The 8,218-nt window shown below is 44.4% G+C and overlaps 1 non-coding gene across 1 annotated transcript; it reads left to right on the forward strand.

The window, feature by feature from the left end:
• The first annotated feature begins 1,877 nt into the window (after nt 1–1,877).
• Nucleotides 1,878–1,951, forward strand: TRNAG-UCC (transfer RNA glycine (anticodon UCC)). Its single transcript has one exon. It is a non-coding gene; the product is annotated as a tRNA-Gly (tRNA).
• Nucleotides 1,952–8,218: the final 6,267 nt, after the last annotated feature.

An 8,218-nucleotide genomic window follows, 5' to 3' on the forward strand; every position in this document is an offset into this window, starting at 1 on the left:
TGCAATGCAGGAGACATGGGTTCGATCCCTGGGTTGGGAAGATCCCCTGGAGGAGGGAATGGTGACCTACTCCAGTATCCTTGCATGGAGGAGTCCATGGACAGAGGAGCCTGATGGGCTGCAGTCCACAGGGCCACAAAGACTAAGGGATCATAGTTCCCCAACCAGGGACTGAACCCGTGGCAGTGAAAGTGAAAGTCCTCACCCCTCGACCGCTAGGGAATTCCCAGGGTGAGTTTAAATTGCTACTAGATATGTTTGAGTTTTGAAAAAGTGAGGTAAACTCAGTCCACAACTGGGGTCTATGCAGAGCCTGATCTGCCAGCAGCAGTAGCAGCAGCAAAGCGAGAGGCTACCGTAGCTCTCATTCCACAACCAGGCACTACTGGGTGGTCCCATCCATCACAGTGTCAGCAGCAGCACACGTGGAATCCGCTCAGTCGTGTCCAACTCTTTGAGACCCATAGACCATAGCCCGCCAGGCTCCTCCGTCCACGGAATTCTCTGGGCAAGAATACTGGAGTGGGTTGCCATTCCCTTCTGCAGGGGATCTTCAGCAGCAGCAAAATCGTGTTTCCCTGCTCTCTACCCGGTGGCATACGAATACCTACAGGGCTCAGCAGCTTCTGCCCACCCTGACCTCTGCCACAAGGTCCTCAATGACAGTAGATGACCCAGAATAGCACATCTTCTACCTATGGCACCAAAAGGAATTGAGCAGAAGCCCCAGCATCACGAGAAGAATGAAACAGGTAACAATAACATTACAAGGACTCGGAAAAATTAAGCTGTCATTGGAACTGAAGACCACAGAAATAGTCCAGAACCTATGCTGAAAAAGGGTGATTTCTAAAATACAAGATTTGAATAGGCTCAAGAATCTCCTAACAAAATAACCAAAATGTCCAGGATGCAATAAAAAATCATAGTTTATACCAAGAACTAGAAAATCACAATTTGAATAAGAAAAGATCAACAGATGCTGATATCAAGATGGAGTAGATGTTGAAACTATTTGATAAGGATTTTGAAGCAGTTATCATAAACAGGCTTCGATAATAATAACAAATTCTCTGGAGACAATATTTTTTTTAAATGTATTTATTTAGGCTCTGCTGGGTCTTTGTTGCTACACGGGCTTTTCTCTAGTTGTGGTGCTAGAGGACAGGGCATGTGGGATCTTCCCGGATCAGGATCAAACCCATGTGTCCTGCATTGGCAGCAGACTCCTCACCCCTGAGCCACCAGGGGAGTCCCAGAGGACAAATTAAAAAATTGAAAATCTTATGTTTCTCTGTTGGTGCAGTAGTAAGGAATCGCCTGCCAATGAGGCACACTGGTTTGGTCCCTGGTCCAGGAAGATCCCACACACCTTGGAGCGGTTAAGCCTGGGCACCTCTATTACTGACCCTGTGCTCCAGCGCCTGGGGGCCACAACTCCTGAGCCTGTGCACCATCGAGCCTGTGCTCCACAAGAGAAGCCACCCCAGTGAGAAGCCCGTGCGCCGCAACTAGAGAAAATCCTGTGCAGCAACAAAGACGCAGCCCAGCTGAAAATAAATACAAACAAGTCAAATGCTAATCTCGTAAAAAACAGAAAATCTCAACAAGGAAACAGAAATTATAAAAACAACCAAATAGCATTTCTAGAACTGAGAGATACAGTAACTAAAATAAAAACCTTGCTCGATGGGCTCAGTGGGGATGACAAAGAATAGAATTAGTGAACTGAAGATGTGTCAATAAAATTCAATCTGCACAACAGAGAGAATAAAGACTGAAAATATACGAAAAAATATATCTGATAAATGACTCTTACCCAATATATACAAAGAACATTTAAAACTCAACAATAAGAAAACAACCTGACTGGGAATTCCCTGGTGGTCTAGTGGTTAGGACTCCTGTGCTTCCACTGCAGAGGGCCAGGGTTCAATCCCTGGTCAGGGAACTAAGATTCCAAAAGCTGTGCAACCAAAAACAACCCCAAACCCAAAAACAAACAGACAAAATACCAACCAAACACAATCTGATTAAAAAATAGGCCAAAGATTTTAATAGACATCTCACCAAAGAAGACATAAAGATGGCAAAGAAGCATATGAAAAGATGCTCTACAACATATGTCCACATATAAAGCATGTTAAAGCAATAGTTAGATACCGTTCCACACTTAGAATGTTCAAAATCCAGAACATGGACAACATCAAATGCTGGATGTGAAGCCAAGGGAACTCTTGTTCATTGCTGGTGGGGATGCAGGATGGTACAGCGACTTTGGAAGACGGCATGGCAGTTTCTTACGAAACTAAACATGTTCTTACTATACAACCCAGCAATCACACTCCTAGGTACTTACCTAAAGGAGCTGAAAAGTTATGTCCACACAAAAACCTATACAAAGACTTTCTCAGAAGATTTACTCATAATGGCCAAAACTTGGAAACAACCAAGATGTCCTTGTGTAGAGAATGGATAAATAAATATGGTACACCCAGACAATGGAATACTATGCACTATTAAAGAGAAATGAGCTGTCAAGCCAGGAAAAGATATAGAGGGAACTTAAGTGCATAATATTAAGTGAAAGAGGCTAGTCTGAAAAGCCTATATACTGTATGATCTCCACTCGTGACATTCTGGAAAAGGCAAAACTATGGAGACAATAAAAATATCAGTGGTCATGAGGACTTGGGGGATGGGGGATGAATAGCCAGAGCACAGAAGGTTTTTAGAGCAGTGAAAATGATGCTATAATTTGGACACATGTCATCATGCACTTGTCCAAACTCATAGAACGCATGAAACACAAAGGTGACTGTGTAATTCGGGTGATTATGATGTGTCATCGTGGACTCACCAGTTGTAACAAACGTACCATTTTGTGGGGAATGTTGATAATAGGGGAGGCTGTGCACGTGTAGGGGCATGGAGTATGTGGGAAATCCCTGTTCCTTCATCTTGATTTTGCTTTGAAGCTAAAACAGTTCTTTAAAAAAAAAAGGATTAAAAAAACTGAATAGAATCTTGCAGATCTGTGGGACAATAACAGTGGACTTCACCTTTGTATTCTTGGAGTTTCAGAAGAGGAGAAAGGAGCTTCCCTGGTGGTCCAGTGTCTAAGGCTCTGTGCTCCCAGTGCAGGGGGCCCGGGTCTGAGCCCAGGTCAGGGAACTAGATCCCTCATGCCACAACTAAGACCTGGTACAGCTAAATAAATAAAATATTTCTTAAAAGAAGTAGAGGAGAAAGTGTAGGATAAAAATGTTCAAGGAAATCATATTTGGTCATGTTCCAAATTTGGTGAAAGACATAAAAATATAGATACAAGGAGTCAAGTGAATCCCAAACAGGATAAATTCAAAGGGAGCCACAGCAAGACACCTCATATTTAAACATTAAAAAAAAAAAAAACAAAGACAAAGAAAAAAGGTTAAAAAGCAGCAGAGAGAAATGATGCATACTTATATAGGAATACCACCTTGGATCACAGCAGATTTCTCGCCTGAAGCCATGGAAGCAGGAGGGAAATGGCACAACATTTTTCCAGCACTGAAGAAAATGAGCTGGATCCAGTGAAACTATCTTGCAGGAGTGAAGGGGGAAATAAAGACATTGTCATATGAATGGAAACTAAGAGAACTTCTTGCTAGCAGACTTGCCACGGACGAATGGTTAAAGAATGTTCTCTCATCAAAAAGAAAATCATCACAGAAGAAGTCTGAAGCCTTTAGAAATGAAAGAACAATGGAATGGGCAAAAATAGAAGAAACCTATTCTTCACCTCACGATTTTAAACCATATTTTGTGGTTGAAGCAAAATTTATAATGCCATCTGATGTGGTGGTATTGGGAGGCAGAGATATTGAATAATATCCTCCACACTGAGAAGGAACGTTGAGGCTGAAAAATGAAGTAGGCAACTCCGTAAAGTCCAATTATGAAGTTTATTGTGAGTAACTTGCATACAGGTAGGAAGGATTGGGCGGATGCATGATCAGAGGCACTCACGGCTATATTTCAGGCCGCTGAGGGGTACTGGAAATTTGAATTTTACTACAGGTACAAATGAAATATGACCACTAGCGAGAAGCACAGTCACACCAGTGGGAACCAGGGGGTTTTTCCGACCCCTAGGAGGCTCGTGCCCATTAACCATCTGTGTTAGTGAGAGGCACTCTTCCGGGTTTCAGGTCAGATGAAAGCTGATGGGGAACTCCTCTGCTCTGGGCACGTTCCTTGGTGAGTTAGGCTACAGCTCATTCACATGGAAGGCTGAGCTGACAAAACGTGAGTCTAAGAAGGAACTGACAAAGGGGAGTCCCAGTGGTTCTGCTGCAATGTACGTAGAAGAAATGCTTAAGACAGTTACATTTAAAAAGTGAGAGGGTGAAGGGATCTAAACCAAAGTATGGTTTCCAGGGACCTGCCTGGTGGTCCGGTGCCTAAGACTCTGGGCTCCCAGGGCAGGGGGCCTGGGTCTGATCCCTGCTTAGGGAACCAGATCCCACATGCGACGGCTGAGGGACCCCTCAGGCTGCAGGTAAAGACCCTGCGTGCCACAGTGAAGACTGAAGATCCTGAGCGCCGCAGCTAAGACCCAGAGCAGCCAGGCAAATAAATAGTAAAAAAAAAAAAAAAAAAGTATGGTTTCTACATTTCACACAGCGTGGTAAGCATCGACACCAGTGTGCTGTGATGGATTACACAGTGATACCGAGAACCAGAATTAGAAAAAAACCCTATGTATACATTTATACATACTGCTGCTGCTGCTGCTAAGTCGCTTCAGTCATGTCCAACTCTGTGCGACCCCGTAGACAGCAGCCCACCAGGCTCCCCTGTCCCTGGGATTCTCAAGGCAAGAACACTGGAGTGGGTTGCCATTTCCTTCTCCAATGCATGAAAGTGAAGAGTGGAAGTGAAGTCGATCAGTCGAGTCCAACTCTTAGCGACCCCATGGACTGCAGCCCACCAGGCTCCTCCATCCATGGGATTTTCCAGGCCAAAGTACTGGAGTAGGGTGCCATTGCCTTCCCCAATTTATACATACATGTGTATATAAATGTATATTCATACATACATTTATTATACAAAGCAATATACTAAAAATATTATAACTATGTCACATTTGGAACTCTAAAAATAATACCTAAATGCTTAGGTAACCCACATGAAGGCAGTAGGAAGCAACAGAGGATGAGAAATAGAAGGAAAAGATAGAAATACGTATAAAATGGCACATTTAGGCCATAACACATCAATAGATACTTTAAATTTTTTTAAAAATTTAAAACTTTTATGTATTTATTTTGGTTGCGCTGGGTCTTTGGAGCTGCGGGAGGAGTTGTGAGCGTTGCAGCGCTCGGGCTTCTCATTGCGGTGGCTCCTCCTGTTGAGGAGCACAGGCTGTGGGGCACACAGGCCTCAGTAGCTGTCGCTCATGGGCTTAACTGCTCCACAGCCATGTGGAATCTTCCTGGACCAGGGATCAAACCCATGTCCCCTGCATTGGCAGGCAGATTCTTATCCACTGCACCACTAGGGAAGTCCATCAATAGTTACTTTAAATGTAAATGGTGTAGATATACCAAATAAAAGAGACTGGCAGAATGTATAAAAAATTATGATCCAACTTAGGGAATCTAAGGAATTCCCCTGACTGTACACCATTTAGGATCAATAAGCCATTTTGATACATTACTATTAACTAAAGCCCTTCCTTGGTAGCTTGGATAATAAAGTGCCTGCAATGCGGGAGACCTGGGTTCAATTCCTGGGTTGGGAAGATCCCTGAGTTGGGAAGACCCTCTGGAGAAGGAACTGGCAACCCACTCCAGTATTCTTGCCTGGAAAATCTCTTGGACAGTGGAGCCTGGTGGGCTACGGTCAATGGGGTCGCAAAGAGTTGGACACGACTGAGCGACTAACACTTTCACTTTTCAAAGCCCATAGTTTATTTAGATTTTCTTAGTCCTTCTTCTGTTCCAGGATCCCATCCCGGAGACCACTTTCCATTTAATTGTCATTTCTCCTCAGGCTCCTTTAGGCTGTAAGTTTCTCATAATTTCCTTGTTGATGACTTTGACAGTTTTTTTTTTTTTGGCTGAGCCGCATGGCTCGTGGGATCTTAGTTTCCTGACCACGGATTGAACCTGGACTCTCAGCAGTGAGAGCTCGGGGTCCTAACTGCTGGACCGCCAAGGAATTTGCAACCTAGACAGTTTTCTTAAAACTTTTTGGCCTTGCCATGCAGCATGTGGAATCTTAGTTCCCTGACCAGGGATCGAAACTGTACATTCTGCATTGAAAGTACAGTCTTAACCACTGGCCCACCAGGGAAGCCCCAACTTTGGCAGTTTTGAGAAGAACCGGTCAAGTATTTTGGAGTCTGCTCCAAAATGGATACTGGATTTGTCCAGTGTTTTTCTCATAAAACCAGGTTATCGGCAGGGGCTTGGGTGGGAGGGGTGGGGAGAAACCTCAGAGCTCTCCATTTTTCCATGACATCATATCAAGCACACGGGCTATCAATGTGATTGATGACTGTTGATGTTGGCCTCGATCACCTGGCTGACGTAATGTTTTTTAGGTTTCTCCATCGTCAAATTATACTTTGTTCCTCTCTCCATATTGTACAATTTGGAAAGAAGTCCCAGTGCACAGGCTGGGCCTATTAAGGGGAGAGTTATGCTCCCCTGCCTTGAGGGTAGAGTAGCTACATGAATTCTTTGGAATTCTTTTGTGTATTAGTTTCCTCAAGCTGCCATAACGAATTACCACACGCTAGATGGCTTAAAATCAGATACGTATCCTCTCAGAGCTCTGGAGGCTAGAAGTCTGAGGTCGAGGTGTCTACGGGGCCATATTCCTCTGAAGGGACCGGGAAGGAAATGTTCCTTGCCTTTTCCAGCTTTCTGGTGGCCTCAGGCATCACTTGGTTTGTGGCAGCAGGACTCCAGTCTACCGCCACCTGGTCATCTTCTCTGTGTATCTCTATGTCCTTGTTATAAGGACACCAGTCGGGACTTGCCTGGTGGTCCAGTGGCTAAGACTTGTTGCTCCCAGTGCAGGGGGCCCTGGTTCAATTCCTGGTCAGGGAACTAGATCCCACATGCCGCAACTAAGAGTTCTCATGCTGCAACGAAGACCCGTTGCAGCCAAAATTTTTTTTTTTTTAAAGGACAGCAATCATTGGATTAGGGGCTCACCTTGAATCCAGTATATCTTGAGATCCTTAACTAATCACACTTGCAAAGACCCTATTTTTGAATAAAATCACATTCTAAGTTTCCAGGAGACCTGAGTTTTGGGGACACACCCTTCAGCCCACTCCATCCAATGTGGGATATCTCGTCTCTGGCCCTCATTAATTTATTCAATCATTTATATCATTATGAATTAATGGCTGGACTGGAAGAAACACAAACTGGAACCAAGATTGCCGGGAGAAATATCAATAACCTCAGATATGCAGAGGACACCACCCTTATGGCAGAAAGTGAGGAGGAACTCAAAAGCCTCTTGATGAAAGTGAAAGTGGAGAGTGAAAAAGTTGGCTTAAAGCTCAACATTCAGAAAACGAAGATCATGGCATCCGGTCCCACCACTTCATGGGAAATAGATGGGGAAACAGTGGAAACAGTGTCAGACTTTATTTTTCTGGGCTCCAAAATCACTACAGATGGTGACTGCAGCCATGAAATTAAAAGACGCTTACTCCTTGGAAGGAAAGTTATGACCAACCTAGATAGCATATTCAAAAGCAAACATATTACTTTGCCAACAAAGGTTTGTCTAGTCAAGGCTATGGTTTTTCCAGTGGTCATGTATGGATGTGAGAGTTGGACTGTGAAGAAGGCTGAGCGCCAAAGAATTGATGCTTTTGAACTGTGGTGTTGGAGAAGACTCTTGAGAGTCCCTTGGACTGCAAAGAGATCCAACCAGTCCATTCTGAAGGAGATCAGCCCTGGGATTTCTTTGGAAGGAATGATGCTGAAGCTGAAACTCCAGTACTTTGGCCACCTCATGAGAAGAGTTGACTCATTGGAAAAGACTCTGATGCTGGGAGGGATTGGGGGCAGGAGGAGAAGGGGACGACAGAGGATGAGATGGCTGGATGGCATCACTGACTTGATGGACGTGAGTCTGAGTGAACTCCGCGAGTTGGTGATGGACAGGGAGGCCGGGCGTGCTGCGATTCATGGGGTCGCAAAGA

This window comes from Bos mutus, chromosome 17 (genome assembly GCF_027580195.1).
Source record: "Bos mutus isolate GX-2022 chromosome 17, NWIPB_WYAK_1.1, whole genome shotgun sequence".
NCBI lineage: Eukaryota > Metazoa > Chordata > Mammalia > Artiodactyla > Bovidae > Bos > Bos mutus.